The sequence below is a fragment of the Harpia harpyja genome, chromosome Z (genome assembly GCF_026419915.1).
Source record: "Harpia harpyja isolate bHarHar1 chromosome Z, bHarHar1 primary haplotype, whole genome shotgun sequence".
Lineage (NCBI taxonomy): Eukaryota > Metazoa > Chordata > Aves > Accipitriformes > Accipitridae > Harpia > Harpia harpyja.
In genome coordinates this window covers 51,805,409-51,826,670 of record NC_068969.1, presented here as the reverse complement: position 1 = coordinate 51,826,670, position 21,262 = coordinate 51,805,409, and positions in this window count along the sequence as shown.

Genomic DNA, 21,262 nt, shown 5'->3' with positions numbered 1-21,262 from the left:
TTGATCTGCTTGTCCTTTACCCAGAGCACTACACTTGCATTTTCAGTCTTTCCTGCACACTTGATATCCCTGGTCTCACAATGCCCCATCTACTGTCTTTAAGTTTCCAGTATGATAATTATGTTGATGTCCTCATTACAAGTTAGTCATTCCAGGTCCTCCAGCTTATGTCTTAGACTTCTGGCACTCATGTGGAACCGAATTTATTCTGATCCTTCATTTTCTTACCTGTGTCTTGTTTAGATGGCCACTGCCTGCATTACCTGAGGAGCAGAATTCTGTGGCAGGGCCCATAGTGCATGCCTCCTGCTGAAATGGGTTCTCTTCTACATCTTCCCCACTCTTCATTTCAAGAAGTCATACCTAACTATCATCACTTTGAAATGAAAAAGTGTACAAGAATTTCTCTATGTGCCCACAAATATGTTTATTGGTTGGAAAAATGATAGTGGTGGGAGATCAAGGACTTAAATGAACAGGAAAGTTTCTATGGAGTAAGCAAAGGACTAAGTCTTTCTTTCATGAAGGTCAAATACATTAAAAGCCTGGAGACATGAAATGGTTGCTGTGAGGAACAGGGGGATCTCCTGCTCTAGTTCTCATCGTGCACCGGAGAGATGCAGATTTAAGAACAGCAGTTGGCAGAAAGCAGTAATCAAACTGTACCTGCATTATCCTCAGTAAATTTGCATTTTCTGCACTATGTATGTACAATGGAATATTCTTATTGTAACTATACATGCCACTTTTTTAATTACTTCATAGTCCTGAGGCAATCTGTGAACTTACAGATCAAGATGATGAGACTTAAGGACAGGATATCCATGAAAGTATCTGTCAAAACATCAAGACGGATCCCTGTAGACAGCAATGTATAACTTTTCTTTAGAGTTTTGTAACACCTTACAACAAATAGAATCACAATAGTAATGAATACAAAAGAGATGCTCACATCTCTCAATTTTACAGAGGATTTCTGGCCCATACACTGGCAAAGCATACAGCTTACAAGAACTCAGTCAAAACACATAGAAATGACTTGCAGGAGGAGTTTTTGAAAGAAAACCCACCAATAACTGCTAGAAATTCTGCACATTTGATTCATTTTTTAACTGTGCATTTTAAAAAAAATCTTTCTGATTTATCAAAGTGGTTTTATCTGGTTCTATTTGACTGTGTTGTCTGACTTGGACAACATAGTCCAAGATTTCTAGGAAAAAACTTTTATGAGATAACCTGAAGTCCTCAGCCGCTCCTCACAGGACTTGCCTTCCAGTCCTTCCACCAGCTTGGTCGTGCTCCTCTGGATGCATTCAAGGACCTTCACACCCTTCTTAAACTGTGGGGCCCAGAACTGCACACAGTATTCAAGATGAGGCTGCACCAACGCTAAATAAAGCAGGATAATCACCTCTTTTGCCCAGCTGGTTATCCTGTGTTTGATGCTCCCCAGGATGCGGTTTGCCCTCTTGGCTGCCAGGGCACACTGCTGACTCATGTTGAGCCTGCTGTCAACAAGCACCCCAGATCCCTTTCTGCAGGGCTGCTCCACAGCCACTCCTCTCCCAAGTTATACATTTATGCAGTGTTACTCCATCCCAGGTGCAGAATCTGACACTTGGACTCCTTGAATTTCATCCCATTAATCATTGCCCAATGCTCCAATCTATCTAGATCCCTCTGCAAAGCCTCTTGTCACTTGAGAGAGTCAACAGCACCTCCCAGTTTGTTATCATCAGCAAACTTGCTAATGGTGCATTCAACTCATTCATCCCAATCATTGATAAAAATATTGAGAGGTAAAACTAGGTTCATAAATCTGTTCTGTCAGTTTTGTACCCAGGTTATATTAATCATCCTCCCATGTGTTCTTTTCATGGAGTCTGAGCCAAAACTTACACAAATTGTAATTTTTTTTCCTGTTCATGTCAAGTGAACTTCTGGATCAGGCTGTAGGAAGAGTACATGTTAGGGAAATATGAAAGAACTAAAATGTTAAGAAAATATAGAAAATACTTAACTTTTTCTTTCAGACCTTTGCAGCCTTTGTCCAGAGGTTTATGTGAGCCAGGGTGAAGCTATTTTTCTCTCTCTCTTCCCCTCCTTCCGTCCTCCCATATTGCACTTACATAAAGTAATTGCAGTAGCTCCTAAGCATGCTTGCATTCAGGTTTGATAAATCCCTTCTTTCCAAGATCTCTAGTGACAAACTTTGTTTCCTTAAAGTAACATAACTTATTAAACTTACTAGTTATTCAAGAAAGAGATCACAAAGTTTGTTTATGGTGTGAGTGGCTTTTTGGATCAAACACCAAGTATAAGCCATGCAAATTCATGTCAAAAAGTGAATGCTCTGTGCTCCCACTATTATGAACAACACTAAAAATTATCCATCTTCTATGTGAGAACAGTAAAATGTAAAGAGTTCAAATAGTGGAAGGCAATTCAGTGTTTAATGTTCTATTTCAGTAACTTGCACAACATTGTTTCAACACTACAAGAGGTTATTTTTAAAACAACATGTCATTTAGTAAATTAGTTTTATTATGTAGGATTTATCTGAGATGGCTGCACCTATTAGCTCAGCAATATGTTATGAAAACCTTCTAAATCTTGCAGCTTTCTTTGATGTGTTCGAGACTTAAAATTTGGGGGGGTTCTTCAGGGATATTTTGATACCTTCTCCTTAATTAAAGCTTTTTGTGAAGTCATTATGTGCCCTTTAGAAGTCAATTTTTGTTTGCATTACACATTGTGCTTGTGGTGTCTAACTGAGCCTGATCTGTTTTCTGTGCAAATTGTGAGATGAATGCAAAATCAGAAAAGTGATGTAACCCATAGCTGAGATTCTACTAATTTTCAACCAGTTTCTTCTCCTTCCATCAAAGTTTAGTACTACTTGGGTTTCATTTCACTGAATAGGCTTGGGGGTGGGGTTTGTTTGGGGGTTTTTTCTTTTAATCTGCTGGACCTCTGAAAATCACCATGAGTGATACCGCAGATAAAATTAATGGTATGACAGAAAGAAATCACCGTAAAGCAAACTACGTTTGCAGTGAAAGACAGAGAGACACACAGAGGTCAATAATGGATTTATAAAGCTTGCTATCCTTGCATTTTAAGCAGAGAGAAGCTTCTTGAGTATTACAAGGTACCAATGAAAAGGTGAGCTAAAGAAGTGGAAGAGAATCACACACCAAGCAGCCTGACTAGATATCTTCATGGGGCAGAGAAGCAAAACCCCAGATAATTTGCAAAGACTATGTGTGTCAACAAAGGGAATTTGTCTTAGTCTAATAGCTTGTCAGCCAGTTCCATCCACAGGGGTTATTCAAAACAATGCTGTGGTGCTGCCGCCTCTGCGTTTCCCCAGCCACCTGCTAAGAATTCTGCCTTCAAGCAGAAAGAGTTGTCTCGCTGAGGAAGGCACATTAGCTCACCTTAGCCCACCTATCTAGTCTTATCTCTGGTTAAAACAGGATTTAATACCAATCAACCCATGCAAAGGGCATATTCTGGTATATTCACATAGGGCAACAATAACCTTCTGAAGGCTCATGGAGACAATGTCCTAGCTGATGCCAACTGGTGGCTCAGCCATGCTCAGAAAGAAGCCAGTGGCCATCTGCTTGCAGTGGTGTGTGCTGCCAGATCATGATGCCAGTTACATGAGCAGAAGCAAGCCTGTCCCAGGCAAGACTATTGACCTCCTGAGAGGCATCTGAACTGTAGGAAGCAAGCCCTGCCTGCAAGGCCTGAGAGGCTGGCCTACAGGTAGTCTCCTGTGAGTCCTTTTCCCTAAACAACATAGTACAGTGGTCTTGTCAGGGCAAATGCTTTGGTGCGCACTCAAGCCCTGTCCCAGGCATTTCCCCATCTTGCCAGTGCTCCTCCACTCCCAAGTGCAGTCCTTACCCACACACAGAGAAACACTCAGCCATTCCTCAGCTGCCCACAGCAGCCCTAGCCTCCTAAATACACACTGACTGCAGAGCCCCAAAGCTTATCTGCTGTGCCAACTGCCCCTGTTAACTACATCTGAAGGCCCCACGGGGTATCCTCCTTTCCCACTACTTCATGCCTCTCTTCACTCCTGCTTTTTGCTACCTGAGGCACAAGAGGGATGAGTGCAGAGACCCACCTGTTATTGAGGCCCATGGGTCTCGCTGTGCAGTCAGAAGTCTTGGTTCCACCTTATGTGATGGCTGGATCATGGTCGGGGCTTGACTAAGTACAACCACTAGGTATCAGGTAAGACATGGCAGCCTCTTGCAAGGGGGCTTAAGCCATGAGTTAGAAGTGCAGAATGTCAGGGTTAGTGTTAGACTTACAAGCAAGAAAATTGGCTTAGCTATTGGGGGACACTTAGACATTTAATTGTGGATGCCAACCAGTTGCAAACATCAAGTGCATCTGGTTGCGGGAAACGAGTCACAGATACTTATCTATAGGCTCTGTAGTGTAATTTAGGGAGGTGAGTTTGGTTCAAAGGTCCTGGTACAGTTAAAGCACTACCACCTCCATCCTCTAATTATTAAAGGATGTGATTATATTGCTACAGAAAGGTTAGCACCACTTGAGCCTCACCCTATGAAGAATAGACTGTGCTGATGTAGCTGCAGCTTTTCTGGGAGTTGCACCTGTATAATTGCAAAACTTCCCTGCCTGCTGCTACAATGTTTTAGACTACTGCTAAACATCAGTACTGCACTGAATTACAGAAGCAGCATGGTCACGAGGTCCCCAAGCTGTTCCCTTTGCCCAGGACAGGAGCTATCATTCAAGATGTGTTTCTTAAGACCTCAGTGGTGGCAGAGGTGCTGCTGTCCTCCCCAGGCAGCCTCCTCTGACCTCCCACACCTGGCGGCTTCTGCAAGGGGTTCCTGAAGTCTGACCCTGAGCTCCCTCCTGCAACTGCAGCCCAGTGCTTCTCCTGCTGCCCATGGACAACGTGCAAACAGAGCTCGTCACATTTCAGCTACTTTTCACAGAAGGCAGTTCTCATGTGCCACCTTCCCCTCTGCAAGATGGGACAACCTTCCCTCATGAGTGCTTCTTTTTGACTTCTTTGATCACTCCACATAGAGTTTTGTTTCCTAGACATCTAATAAGTTTTATTATTCCTCTCTGGTTGACTCCTGGATTTTTTTCTACAGAATTTGGAACAATTTTAAGTGTAATTCCAAGTGGCATTTGTTATACAATAAAAAAGCATAATACGAGTTTATACAGAATAAATGTGGCACAGTTGGTAAGAAATTTAAAATTCTACTCATTTGGCTGATATCCTTGCCATCTGCTAATGTTAATCATCAGCTTTTGCCCATAAACAATCTTTAGATTTATTGATGAGGAGCTGACAACAAACACTTGCCAATCTCATGGTGTTTCACACAGGCAATATGAAGTTTTCTTTTGGCATCATAACATAGCTGTGTGGTTATTTGGGGAAAGCTTTTGTAACTGTTTTGAATTGCAATATCATGGATATTGAGCCAGAGCTTCAGAAGCCCTTTTTTGTTTTACTCTAACATTCAACCATTCCTAATTTGCTCTATTTGCTCACATCACTTTCTGTGATTTGGAAGAACTGAAAGGAAAAAAAAAAAGTCACAAAAAACCCCCCACCCCAAACTATGTAGCTGTCACGTCCCAATTCCTCAGGACGACACCTCAAGTTTGCTGATTCCCAGGTCAGGATTAGGGTGAAACAACACCAGGGATCCTTTAAGTCACAAAATTCAATTTTTATTTGCTCACAACAAGAATTGGCATGCTCACCACCAAAATTGGTATGCTCACCACAAACCATGAAACCATGTCAGTAAGCAATGTAACATGTGCTAACCATGCATCACCAGACATACACTACAGGCCTTGCTTATCTGGGAATCAGTTCAGGGAGGACCATAAGGAGAGCCCTCCCGTTGAGTCAGGAGGTTCAGAGCGGACCCCCTTGCTTTCTAGACTCCGTCTCAGAGAGAAGCCCAGGGGCTGCTGGATCCGCTTCTAGTCCCAGACTTGGTCAACGGTTTATGCCTAAAGGGATGAGGTGTAGGGATTATGGAAAAGGAAAAGGGAGAGAGAGAGAGGGAGAGAAGAGAAAGATTTCACCAGCCCTGGGTCCAGCGTTGGTCTAGTCGGCCTGCGGGCGTGGGCACGTGGGGCTTCAGTTTGTGTCCTTTTTATCGTCTTTTCCCCTCCTTAGGGCGGGCACCCGAACTCATCAGGCCAGTTAGGTGTCCTGATCAGTTTGTGAGCCTTTGGGCTTGGGGGTCGCCTGGGGAGCAACCTCCCCCTCCCTGGAGAAGTGATCTTTTGCCATGCACGGTGAGCTGCCCTGCTCAGCCTACCCAAAGCGGCGTTCTCGGAACAGGGAGCTGTGCACCCTCCGGCACGGCCTCCCCCTCCTGTTGCTGATGCCCGGTGCTGATCGGCTTCTTCTCACCTGCGGCTCCTTGCTAGGCTGAGTTAGTCCTCAAGCAGAGCTTGCCCCACCACGGTGTTTGAGACATTAATGCTTTCAGTCTCTCACAGTAGCTATGAGAAATCATTTCTTACATAACAGATGTTCCTGTGTGCCTTTTCAAGTGCATAGGTTGTCCTTCTGGAAAAACTCTCAGTGTAAAAAGATTTAAGAACTAAGAATATTTTGCATCTTAATTATTCCCTAAAGACTTGTTTCTTCTTCAGACTGAAACCACTGGCAATATAGCGGGGCTTTAAAGAACCCATTTATAATTAAGACCCATTAGAGCTAAATTTTCAATTAAGCCACTCAAAAAAAGAAGAGGAACACTTGAGATGGTGAGATCTATGGAGAATTTTATTTGCTACTTCATATTTTTACTAATACTAAAACAGAAATAGATTTATCTTTGATTGGTTAAAGTTTCTGACAAAATGAAATCTGACAAAAGAAGTCATTCTAATAAATACTGCAGAGGAGAGCTCTGTTCAAGGATAAGAAATGCTGGAAGCAAACTTGCAAAGTGTCTGCTGGAGTTTTCCAAATGCAAGGTTGAAACCAGGAATTTTCCAAATGAAACAAAGACACAAACTGTCCTGAAACAGAGCAAATATTAGCACAGTCATGCACCTGTCCAACTTCTGATGTCTTTGAGAAAAGATTATTTCAGGCAATTCATGTAATTGTTCAGAAACAAATCTGGAATTCCACTCTGTTCTTGGTGATTACTCAGAATTTTAATTATGAAAAAATGCTGATGTTAATCCAGTATGAATTTAATTAATTAATCAAAATTACTTTTAAAAGACTCTTCTATGGACAGATGAAGTTCTCATCATCTGGGTCTTGTTTTATACGCTAGATTCAAATGCTCTACATATGTTTGGATCTATAAGTTATCACCAGATGGAAACAGAAGTTTAAGACAGAAATAATTTTTCTTCTATACAAGAGATATGACTGTTTTGCTAAAGTTTGTTTTGCTAATGAATTAGCAGAGCTACTTCTGAGACCCCGTCAAAATAATTGCCACAAAAGCTGATAAAATTGTATTTTGGGTATATTTCTTTAGATTTAAATGTCTCTTTTTCACTAAAACTAATTTTTTAATTTTTCCTGATTTTATTACAGTATCAGCTTTGAAGTTTTTCTAATGAAAAACCTACTTAACACAGAAGTATATCTTAAATAAATAAATAAATAAATAAATAAATAAATTGAGATGTGTTGACCCTGGCTGGATGCCAGGTGCCCACCAAAGCTGCCCTATCCCTCCCCTCCTCAGCTGGACAGGAGAGAAAAAATGTAATGAAAGGCTCCTGGGTCGAGATAAGGACAGGGAGAGATCACTCACCTATTACTGGCACGGGCAAAACAGACTTCACTTGGGGAAAATTAATTTAATTTATTACCAATCAAATCAGAGTAGGATAATGAGAAATAAAAACTAAATCTTAAAACACCTTCCCCCCACCCCTCCCTCCTTCCTGTCTCAACTCCACTCCCAATTTTCTCCACTTCCACACCACAGCGGCACAGGGGGACAGGGAATGGGGGTTGGGGTCAGTTCATCACACATTGTCTCTGCCACTTCATCCTCCTCAGGGGGAGGACTCCTCACACTCTTCCCCTGCTCCAGCGTGGGGTCCCTCACACGGGAGGCAGTCCTGCACAGACTTCTCCACCGTGGGTCCTTCCCACGGGCTACAGTTCTTCACAAACTGCTCCAGCGTGGGTCCCTTCCACGGCGTGCAGTCCTTCAGGCACAGACTGCTCCAGCATGGGTCCCCTGTGGGGTCACAAGTCCTGCCAGAAAACCTGGTCCAGCGTGGGGTCCTCTCTCCATAGGGCCACAGGTCCTGCCAGGAGCCTGCTCCAGCGCGGGCTTCCCACGGGGTCACAGCCTCCTTCAGGCACCCACCTGCCCCAGCATGGGGTCCTCCACGGGCTGCAGGTGGAAATCTGCTCCACTGTGGACCTCCATGGACTGCAGGGGGACAGCCTGCCTCACCATGGTCTTCCCCACGGGCTGCAGGGGAATCTCTGCTCTGGTGCCTGGAGAACCTCCTCCCCCTCCTTCTTCACTGACCGGGGGGTCTGCGGGGTCATTTCTCTCACATGTTCTCACTCCTGTCTCACAGCTGCTGTTGTGCAGCTTCTTTTTAGCCTTTCTTAAACATGTTCTCCCAGAGGTGCTACCATCGTTGCTGATGGGACCAGCTTTGGCCGGCAGTGGATCTGTCTTGGAGCCGGCTGGCTGGCACTGGCTCTATCAGACATAGAGGAAGCTTCTAGCAGCTTCTCAGAGAAGGCACCTGTGTGCCCCCCCCGCTACCAAAACCTTGCCACATAAACAAGCTTGCAGGCTCCTTGTTTGAATGTATTTTGTAGGTTTTCCTTCAGAATCAGGACTGAGAGATCAGAGATATCGTGCTTTGGTGATGAGAAACAGTCTCTCCAAGGCAAGTGGGCGTTTTGTTTCCTGCATTCATTATATGAGTTAATTTGAGTATGTTGTGATTGCTTGATTTTTTCACCTACAGTTTCCACAGCAGATTATTGTGAACAAAAACTAGTGTCTCAAATCCTGAACGGCTCATATCCAATATTCAAGTATCTTTTTAACCCCATCAGTACCCTTTTCTCATCTGCTGAAAACTTTTGTGTTAACTGGTAGCTTACAGTGTCCAGATGTGTGCTCAGCTGGCCAGCTGCTATTCCAGCAAGCTGTCTGCCTGGACCTCTCCCACAAAGGTCATCACCCAGCTCTGTTATCATAGCACCAGCATATTGACCTTTTGTTTTTTTCTTATTCATGTGTATAGTGGAGAACTCCTATCCAGTTCTGTGGATAATGATTTTTGCTCTACAAGATGATTCACTGAAAATAAATATGAATGTGTCACAGGTCTGTACCAAGGAAATCACATCTTTATGCACTTCTCTTAATGAGATCATAAAATCCTCTTTCCTATTCAATGGCTCATTGCCCTTTTTATAAATATTAAGACAACAAGACAACTTGGGTAGTCTAAACAAAGTGTCTGGTAAAAAACAGAGAATCCAAGTTTAAAATTAGGGCCAGAGACAGCATGTTGTGTGTGCATATAAATATTTGCTGAAAAACTTTCACTTTTGAAATCTCGGAACTAATCTGAGTTAAGAAACTGAGAGAAAGAAACATGCTATTGTAATTTTGCATTTCATTGCAAATTGAAAAAACAAACAAGTCCAAACTTAGTCAGACTTAGTGCTAACACCAGCTGCTGTGACCTCCTACTAAAACAGGAATGACACACCATGTTTTTCAAATTCTGCTGATGATTAGAACTGAGTCAATATGTGGCTGGATTCATAATGATATTGAATTACCAGATAATTAAATTTCACAGAGAAAGTAGACAGGTAAAGAAACAGTCAGTGCTGACATATTTTAATCCAAGCAATGCAGAAATTCAGCTGCTGTTGAGTTTTAAACATTCCTTAAATGTCACACCAACAGGAAGTCAGCAGAGCTGACAGAAGATTTTAGAGTGTAGCTCAGACTAGCTCAGCTCTGAAAGGAACATTGAGACATCTGCAGTTTCTACTCTTTATGCTTCCAGCTATCTTAGGTTTTCTACATGTGCACATTTTTTCTGGCTGTAAGGTTTCCCATGTGGAAAAAGAGACTGTTGCGCAACGCTCTTACCAGAGGACTGCTTAAGTGTTGCATGTGGAGAGGTTTATTAACTCTTTTAATATGAAATCACATGCCTATGTTATCACATAAATATGCACACATCTATGCCTCAGTATTTGATAAAGGAAAGGACTGCTCAGATAGCTCCCAATGAAGTGGTCATTAGGCAACCAGGTGACATGATTTCTAAGTGCTGGCAGGTTCACCCATGCACGGAGGCTGAGAGAGGAGAGAGGCTAGCATAAGCTACCAGACAAGACTGTCGTCTTCTGCAATGAGACAAACACTGAAAGATGGGAATGTCGGTTTTTTCCTATTTCTGTGGGAGCCCAAGAGGACAATGCAACTTTACCTGAAACTTTAAAGTGCTAATTTTAGTTTTCCACCATGGAATATTCAAATACGAGGCAGCACACATGTTGGGTTCCACGCATCTGTTCACTTTTGGGTTGCAATTTGGCAGCCTTCACCCACAGTCAGTTTGGGTAGTTCCCTCAACTAAGCAGCCTTTACTGTGCATAGCCACAAAGCTGCGAGCAACAAACCCCAAGCACTTCAAAGAGTGGAAGGAAGCTGGAGGTTTTGGAAGCTATCTCAGTAGCATTCTCTGGAGGATGGCTGGAAAGTTAATGTGACACCAAGACCATTTAAAAGACAGAGAAATCATTTGTAACCACAAAATTAGTTGTGGGCAATACCTTAAAAATAATCCTCAGCTTTACAACTTTGCTGAATCATAAACAGAGTGCCCATAGCCTCAGAACTATGGGAGAAACAAATATAGACAAAGAAATTAATGTTCTCCTGAGGTTGTGAATAATTGTTGCTTCCCTCCCAATGCTTTTTAGAACCTCTCTTACAAAAACTTACAGTTAATACCTGGAACTGGTGATTTTTTACAAAAAAACAACAGACAGGTGAAACACATTGGGGTGGTAGCAGTAAAGAGAAGGGGCACTTTATTTAGAGAGCTGGGCAAAGTCTGGAGAGAGAGAGAGAAATTAGCCATATCAATGCATAAGAAATGTTGACTATTTTTTTAGGCTGCTACAAGACCCATGTTTGAAAACAGGCTTCCCAAGTAGTTTTGGCTTGGAAAAATTATGTGAGTGGTTGTTTTCCTGTTTATTCTGCCACAGTGCATCTATGAGCTATTCTTGAGAAGAAACATTTGTGTTGTACACCGTTTTGTGCAGTTATATTTGAGTTTCATGAAGGAAAAAATTTTTTTAAAAAGCTTTTCTGCAGTAAGACATGAATTTCATAAAGTATACCGCTGATAGTCCTGTTCCAAAAGAAAAATAGCACATTATTTATCCCACTGGTAAGGAGAATAACATTTGGTTTACATTAGGAAAAGAGAAAGTTTAGAAAATGTTTATCATACATCTGAAAATAATTATTGGCGTTGCTGTGATGAGAAGTCTCTTGGCTGGGGTCTCAAGGTAGATCTGTCAGCATTTAGCTCTTAAAGTGAGCAAGTGCTCTGATGCCTCCAAAGCTTGATTTTGCTATAGCTCAAGCTAGAGAAAATTTTAATTAGGGATGCCTTGGAGTGCAACGGACCAAAAGAGGAGGTTTTGCAGGTGAATCTTCACACCTGCACCCTGGGCCCTTGAGGGGCAGGCCGCTTCTGACCCATCTATCCTTACATCTCACAGGGATTTCTTCCCCTTATTGCAGCTTACCACTGCTGCCTCCCACGCTCTCCCTGTTTTCTACTGATCAGGGTCTGCCTTCCACCACCTCTGTAATGTCCCCATGGATGTGGGACAGCGGTGTGAGCTACTGCCAGGGCTTCTCCTCACTGGGCTGTGCCCACCCTGCTCCCTCAGCTGCCCCTTGCAGGACTCAGCTTCCCACCTGTCACAGTGGCCCACCCGCATGCCTCTTCAAACCTGTCCCCACAGAATCAGGGCAGACTCCTCATTTACACGTCTGCATATTTTATGCAGTCATTGTGTAAGGTTTTGTTTGGGTTTTTTTAGTTGTCAGGGAAAGCAGGGTCATTTTTCCCCAAGGTTATGCTTCTGAAGAGTGACTTTTTGGTGAGACAGAAGTTGCATGACTTCAAGGTAGGTCACGCGTCTGACTTGTCCCAGGAAGGTGAAATACTGTGCTTCAAAAATCACAAACCATATGAACGAAGTACCAGGGAACTCCCCCTTTTGTGTCAAGACATTCCCTTTCCTCTGGTGGTTTGTTAAATATTTTGTTTCCCTCTTCCTTTCTTCTTGCCTTTTGCTTCCATAGCTGAGTGATACTAACTTTCTAGATGCCAGTCAATTTTTCATTTCCTCTGCTTATGGGACCCTGTTTTGCAAGGCCAGCTTGGATGCAGTGCATTGTATTAAGCCAGAGCAGCCTTCACACTCCCAGAGCCTCTCAAAGCAAGGTTCCTTCTCTCCTTCTGGGGTAAGAGGAATGACTATAGCAGCAGTGTTAGCAAACAGCTCACCCAGGTTTGCTGATCACCTGCTGGCTGCGGTACTTGCTAAAAAGATGAGGAAGGTGGGTTTAAACTGCAGCTGATGAGAACTGAATCCTTAGGCCCTGTGCTTTCTCCTCTGTTTTACAGTATATATTTGCTGTCTGCACCTTGCAGGGAGGTTGATTTAATGTTTGCTATGGTAGCAACTCTAGGACCAAATCCTATGTGGAGACAGATGGAGGATTGCTTACTTTGTGGATGTGAATGAGGGTTAGGTATTTTTCTGTTGGCTGAGGCCAAGATGTTCTGGACCAACACAGAAATTGGGTTTTAGATACATTTATAGCAAAATTTGGAGTGCCTGTGGAGCTCACATGCCTCCAAGTTAGTCGGCAGCTAAATGTAGGTTTTCTGAACAGCAACACTTTACTTTTTTAGGTATCTAAAGTCTATTTTGGATCTGCAGGTAAGCTGTTTGAATTAAATGTTTGCATTAAATCAATTAGGAGAAAAGGTTTCCCTTGAAATACATACCCCAATGTTGATACTCACCTGCATAGACTTCTTACAATTTGAATATTATTTCTTCCTCAGACAGCTTGAACTTCTTTGAAAATAACTGTTCCTTAAAAAGAAGTGTTTGATTAACTGTATCTACAGACACCTTGCAAAAAAATAAAGTTGGAGGCAGGCAGGGCTGTGAAAAAAATTGGACTTTGCGGGATAAGAATTACTTCAGTACACCAGCAGGCAACTGGCTGGGGAGCTCCCTCTGTTCCTGTCTCCTAAGCACAAACCGCAGTGCTGCTGGGTGAGAGGATTGGCTTATGTCTTATAGGCTATACATTTTGGACCAGGATAATATGCTTTGTTGATTTACTCTTGGTTTGTTTTTTATTAAATAGACTGTGGATGGTTAAACTAGATTAGTTACATTTGATCAAAATCATTGAGGATCCAATTCTTTTCCAGAGGCCAGATATCAGCCAAACCATCTAAGAGCCTGATGGGCCCGACTTATCTCGCCCAGAGTGACATACTATTACAGCGAGTGTTTACAGAGCATGGGAAAACTGTGCAAGGTCTTTTGTTGGTTCTGCTGACTTCTAATGCAGTTTATCAATTAAAAAAAAAAAAAAAAAAAGCAGGTGCCATGCAATTAGCCAATGCCCTCAGGACAGGTAAAGTGGAGAGTATCAAAAGTCAAAACACCTGGGAGGGAAGGGAGCGGTTAATTATTGCACACAGCAGCATGCAGTAGTACAACTTTCGCAGAAATGAAAAGCTTTCAGTAGCCTGTTTTTTCTCCTCAGCAAATCAGGATGCAAATGGGATTTCAAAGTCCCTTCAATGTACTTGGTTAATTATTCTCTTCAATGCACTTCAGGCATTAAGGGTATGACTGTTTGGCTTATTACTCATAATGCTCTATGTACTTTCAAACCAGGGCAGAAATATACATTTCTTCGCTGCCCATGAAGCACACAGGTCCACTTGGACATGGTTTCAACATTTAATAAAAGGTCTAGTGACAAAATAACAAGTATTGTATGAGAAATTCCTTTTAGGACTCCAGCATCCTGAAATGGTGGGTGTAACAGTTTATATTTTAAAATCAAGATCAAAATATTCTTCCAACAGAGATAATCTCTCTAATGGAAGCTTATATAAACTTTGAATGTTTGGGCATTTGTGTTTTGTTTGGGGTTTTTTTTGTTTGTTTAGCTCATATTTGTTAATTCAAATCTAAATAACAGCAAACTTTCTCCCACTGAAATTAGAAATTCTTTCTGGTAATGTATGCCAAAAGCATACGCTGACACTACCCTCTTAATTGGTTGCACTCTTCTGATTGTGGCCTCCAGCACAAGTATCAAAAAACTTGAAGAAGTGTAGGGAACAGTGTACTATGTGAAACATGAGGCAAGTGTGAAACAGCAAACGTATTTGACTTTAGCGTACAGATTTATTCATGACTTATTCTCATACAGAAAAGTCACCTAGGATCTTCTAATAACGCATAGCACTATGAAGTTGTTTTATGCAAGGCTGACAGGCTATAATTAAGAAATAGATGTTATTATACTGTTTCTATTTTTGTGTTATATAACTGGGAAGAAAAGGCTAGCTTTATCCAGAAGAAGTAGAATGAACTCCGTTCTGCTTGCATAAATACACTTATCAGGAAGATTTGATACCCAAACATTGGTTTACAGGCATTGACATTTACAATCCAGATTGTTTTAAAAAGAAATATTTAAGAGATGGCTTGGACACAGTGATCTGTGTTATTAATTTTAATCTGTGTAGGCTTTAGGTTCACAGGGAGTTTAATGAGGCTTAGCTTTTCTTTACTGCAGATGTTATGAAACATGCAAGTTTAAAGAAAACCATATCAAAATGTGTTGATTTTCTTCCAGAGTTAAGATCTTGGATAAAGTTTGTTAGTCAGTGCTAAAACTAGCCAGAATACCACCGAGTTTTCTACAAAAAGTATAACATAATAGAATATGAAGAGTATCACATAAGGGTATCATGTATGAAAGCTGCAATATAAAATATTTTCCATTTTGATACAGCTAGATTTAAAAGCAACCTCTCAAAATACTCTAGTCCTTCTTCCTTACTAGGAAAGTGGACATCGACAACTGCTCCATAATCATCAGCAAAACCAACTTATACCTAAGGTGTGAGGAGGGAAAAAAAAGAATCAGGTAAAAGGAATCAAAATCCATGTTCTGTTCCAAAAATATAAGTATCTTTTTAAATTAAGCTAAACAAATGGTCTGAGAATTTGATAATAACACATCTAGGTAAGATTTTTTTTCTACATTCAAGATAGAACAATCAACAAAAGAATAGACTATTTCATGTGTTGAATGGCTTCCTCTACTGTGAATGATCAGAAATTCATAAGATCCTAAAAGGAAACTTTTTTACTGTGGGGATAATCAAACACTGGAACAGGTTACCCAGAGAGATTTTGGCATCTCCATTCCTGGAGATATTCAAAACTCAGCTGGACACAGCCTTAAGCAACCTGCTGTAGCTGCACACACTTTGAGCAGGGAAGTTGGACTAGATGATCTCCAGAAGTCCCTGCCAGCCTCAGCCACTATGTGATTGTGTAATAATTATGAAAAAAATGTATTGTCCAGTGATTGTAGCACCAAGACTGATACTGACCTTGACAGGAAAATGAGACATTTTTGTAAAGGCTTGACTGATTTCATCTTCTCATGTACCTTAATAGGGATGAAAAACAAACAATACTTCTTTGGTACAGCCTTCCTTCCTTCTTATTTCCATACTCACGTTAATTTCTCCATTCCTCAGACTGTTCCATCAGTGTGTGGTGATTCTCTATACTTAATCACTGATGTAATGCATCTTGTCCCTACTTACCAACTTCTTTGAAACTTTTTATTTCTAATCTGGCAGAAGTGTTTAGTCTATATACAAGCCAAATGTGCAGACAGCACCATCTAGGACCTGTGGTTGCAATTCTAACAAGAATAGTTGCTGACAAAAGGTGACAAGATGATTACAGCTATGGAAAGGTTTTTGTTAAAGGAGTGATGGAAGAGGCTTTGACACTTCAGTCCTGAAAATGATAATTCAAGAGGACAGACAGAGATCTGTAGAATCATGCTTTGCAGGGAGAAAGTGAATAAAGATCACCTTGATGACTGATCTTATCCAATGCAGGAATTAGGAGTCATCAAATGAGGTTGTTAGGAGTCAGGTTTAAAGCAAAGAAAAGGAGATAGTTCTTCGTACAATGGAGGCTGCTACCTGTGATATCATTCTTTGTCAAAGGATACTGTGAATAATTAAAATTCTTGTGGGTTCAAGGGCAGATTGAACAAGTACATGAAGGAAAAATCCATTAGGGATTGCTCAATCATAGGAACCCTTTCTCATTCAGGAAATAGTGCCAATGAGTTTCTTATCTGCTTGACAAGATTTTATGCTTCCATTTATAGCCAGGAAAGACTGTGTATCAAAATAAATGAATCTTTGGTCTGAGCCAGTCTAGCCAGTCTTATATGCCTGTCTTACACATTGCAATACTCAGATCAGGGGGTTTTTTATATATCACATAAGAAAATTTCAAGTGAGAAGAACCGTTGCTTAATCTCTAATAGCTTAATAATTAAAGTTAAAAAAAAAAAAATCCTATTCCTCCTTTCTATGTAGCAGTGGTTTAATTCCCAACTGTATTTCTCATGAAAGTGGAGAAAAAAAATCCTTCAGATTGCAATCATCTGAGAACAGAGAAATAAATATTTCCAGTTCTTTGATGATAACATCTTAGATTTTCAATATCCATGGCCAGGCTTAGCTAATTATAAGCTAATTTGAATGTCAGTGTGAATACTACTAACTGTGTTGAAAAGGGTGTGTTTGCTCATTGTCCTTAGGGCATAGGACTTACCCTATACGTTTTTTGTGTGAGGATAAGCTTCAGAAGTTAACCAACACCTGTCCTGATGAATGAAAGTTTCCATTGCATAAATTGACTCTTTCACAAATTAAGTTTTAAGCAATATATTAAACTGTTCAGTTTCAGCACTTAAGGTACTTACCACCTAAAATAAAGACTACTATATTCAAATTACAGTCTGCTATTTCTCCCATTCATTTCTCTCCTCTGTTCACTGGAAACACTCTTTAACTCTTTATCAGATTATAGAATTAACCAAAACCAAGTGAAGATATACACCAGCTACTGTAGGTGTATTTTCTAACATCTCCCCCTCCACAAAAGGGGTGAACCTCTGTCCCAAACTTAGGTATCATGCTGTCACGGCAACGAGGCACCATTTTGTGTAACAAATGCAGATGAAGGACCAATATAAATAACATCAGATTCATTACTTTTCCAAGTTAATTGACAATGGGGTCAGATGGTGTTAGAGAGTGGTAATGAGTTTTGCAAGCTGCTGCCTTTCTCTTGTTTTCAGCTAGGTCTTTAGACAATAGGTCTGTAGATAAAACTTTTCATGATTGAAGTAAAAACTTCCCATGTGCTCAACAATTTTCACATCAAAAGACTAGGTTGAGCTTCAGCTGGTGTTATATAAATGTATATTATATGTGGTTGCACTAAGCTTTCTAGAAAATGCATTGGTTTGTAAAATGCACTGTAGAAATCCCACAGGTTGCTTCTCACAGAGACAGCTCTCTTGTTGACTGAGTAGGTACCCAGACATCACACTATTTCTTGTATAGCCAGGCAGCCCAAGTCTTGTTCCTACAAACTGTCATTTAAAATTTCATAAAAATAATTTGTAGGCCATTTGCTAAATAATTCAAGTGGAAATACATGACATCATGAACAACAAGGAAATGGTTCAGAGCACCAGAATTCATTTTTGTTTTCAGATGCACCAATTCAAGTCTGAGCTCTTCAAGGTGTGGACTTTCTTTTATCACAGCTTATTTCTTTATTGCTTAGCCTAATGGGGCATTGATGTTGATAGGAGGTCTGGAAGCATAATCATAACCTAATGCAAATTGTATACAGTACTAAATAGACCCTTTATGTTTATATGAGCCAAGTAAAGAGCACGGGAAGGGAGTAAGATGACTCAGATTTGTCTTAGTGAATTTTGCATTTTACCAGTAAATTAATGGTGACATTACAAAGTCGCAGAGTATTTGCTTGTAAATTGTTCTTACTGATGTTCTGTATCTCAGCATATCCTCAATAAAGATCAAGCAACTGATCCAAGTATTTTCAGCACTTTAAAAAAGTTCACAAGTGCTACAAAATTAATTTGTGAAATTGTAAAGCGGAAGCCAGTGAAAGCAAAAAAATGTCCCATCTGATTTTGGCATATTCAAAAGAGAGCTGCTTCCAACTGTGTGTTAAACAATGTCTGCTTCAGGTCAGTCAACTTTTGTGTTGTTGTTACTGTTCATTTGTATTATGTGAGTACCCCATGGCCCTGGTCAAGCAGACGACTCTTCTGCATACAGCTGTAGTATAAGAAAAAAAGACAGACAGAAAAAATCAAGAAACTAATTCAGAAACATCAGGGGAAACAGTAAAGCAACATGGGTCTGCAGCACAGGCAATGCTTATGTTGCAAGAGATGCTGAACTGTTGAAGAAGCATCAAACAGAGGAGAGTTTATGGTGACAGTGGGAATTCAGGACAGGGATGACAGCATAAAGCAGGCATTAGCTTCCTATTGAGCTGTCTGCATTATTTTAATCCTGAATGGCAAACCTTTGAGGCTGTTAGCATAAATTTGGTAGGTATTGGTGTGAATGACTGGCTGATGACAAGCACACTTCACTTTACCTAGTGAGATTATTTTGTCCTAACTGTAGTTGTCAGAATTTCTCTGCACTTGTTTATTTTTCATCATTTTGTATCATTTTTACATATTAACTAATAGGATAAATAATTTGCATCTCATCAACTGCAAAATCAGTCACAATCCTCCCTCCAATTTATTTTTGTTTGTATGCTGTTATTAGTTGATGTGGTCATCTGTATTGCTCAGATAAAATTAACTTTAAATCATGCTTTTTTTAACTTGCAGGTTTTGGTGTTCCTTAATGCCAGGGAATATTTGCTCTGAAAACCTTTTATTGTCTTCATTTGTAAGCTACTCTCTTGATAACATTGATCTCATGTGAAGGTAGCTTGATCCTCGCTCTTACACCCCCTGATGCTTGGAACATAACTTTGAATTGCATCCTGCCCAGGAGATTGTTAGAAGCATTTAGAAAATACTATGGCTAAGAGGTAAGGTCTATATGCAGTTATTTATTGCAGTTGTCAAAACTTTGGAGTTTTCACTGACAAAATATTAAGTCCTGGCAAACTCCCGCATAGGTATTTACAAGCTTCCTGTCTAAATTCCACCTGAGAATTTAAATGGGATAATTAGTGTTGCCCCTTTTAAATTAGCGCTGTGAGGAGTTAACATATGCAGGATGAATGCTGTATATTCCTTGAGGCAATTTTTCTGGTTCCCTTCTTCGTTTCAAACATATCCCTGTTGTATACTTATAATTTGTTTCATGGGTCAGGCAGAAAATTAAGGCAGTCAGGACTTTAGCTACAGTCTAATATAGGCTGTTTCCTTAGTCTGCATCTGTTATGTCCTTGCTTCTCAAACACAGCGGTAGCAGCAGATATCTTTTACAGATAAAACACAGGGCTTTTTTTCTTTTTTCTTTGAGGGAAGAAGGCAAGGAAAGAAGTAAGGGTTGCTACATATTATGCTGTCAGAAATGCTTTTCACCCGGTCTCAATTAGATAGATATGTTGGTCTAAACTTCAGAACATAAAAATTAAACAACTAAAGACATCTGGGGATGTTGCCCAATGAAGGCTCCTATTAAGGGGTAAGTGTAGATTAGAATTGGTGCATGCGTATTAAACAAAGCATACACCTGATCTTCTGAGCAGCTGTGTCCCATCCATCTGGTCAAATCTGCCCATGGAAAAAAAGGAAACCATATCAACGGTGCTTCAGTGAAATGTTGTGCTCATGTTCATGTCTTGCAGATGTATGCTGAGCGAGGTCTGTGTACTGTCTTCGTAATTCTTCTAGAAAGAACTCTCAAAGTACTGGAAGTATTGTTTGTTAATTTTTGGTCTGGTACATGTTGCCACTTGGTGTAGGCTAAGGTAATTGGTTTTAAAATTGCAATTTCAGGAATTTTATTATTTGCTATGAATCTTGCATATCTACTAGAAACCGATTTTAAGTTGGGAGGTGAACAAATGCTTTGGGTGTGTATTAATGTTATCATCAATTAACAGCATGACTGCATCCCTCAGAGAGTGCATGCCCTTCCCAGGATTGCAGTAAATGTCTCTCTGTTACAAAGTGCCAGAAGAAAAAGCAGTGCCCTTCACAGACATGATTGCCAGGCTCTTTGTCTTCTTATGCTTCAATAAAACTGAACAGAAATGGCAACAGACATTACCACGACTCTTTCCTGTTCTATTCTTTCTGTGTGCTGTGGACTGGACACCCCATGGTGCTGGGCACAGCAGGATTGGACCCGACACCAGAAAAAGAGTGTCAGCAAGTGCCCGCTCAGAGCTAGCAACTAGGGAAACACTGAGAACGGAATAATTATAAATCCCATTCCCAAGACCCCTGAGACGGAGCTGAAGGGGAACACTTCATCTCAAGTGGATGCTCATTACCTGCAAACCAGGTCTGAGCTGAGCAGGAGGCACTTCTTTAAAACACAGCAAGTGCACCACTTGACCCTGCTCTCCATCTCCTTGTCATGCTGTTTAAAACAGCAGTTCAGTTTTTGGAGCAGTAGCTGAGGGAATCATAAATGTGGGTTTACTTTCCCCTCTTCCAAGGGAAGGCAAAACTTCTCTTTCCCCAGAAAAATATTCATTCGACCATTTGAGGACTTGATAGAGGTTGCTTCCTGTGCCTCCTGGTGAAGCCATACATCTGTGCAAAGAAGGAAAGATACATCGGACTCCTGAAAGACAGCAACGAAGGACCATAGCTCTAATTTATATCAGTTTCATTTGGGAGAGAATGAGTGGGGTGTACTTGTTCCCCAGACCCAGCTTACCTAGCAACAGTAGACATCTTACATGAAAACAGTTCGAAGACAAAATTCCCCATGATCGCTCTTTCAGCTTTAAAAAGTTGCCATCCCACCTGTAATCTGTGAGGAG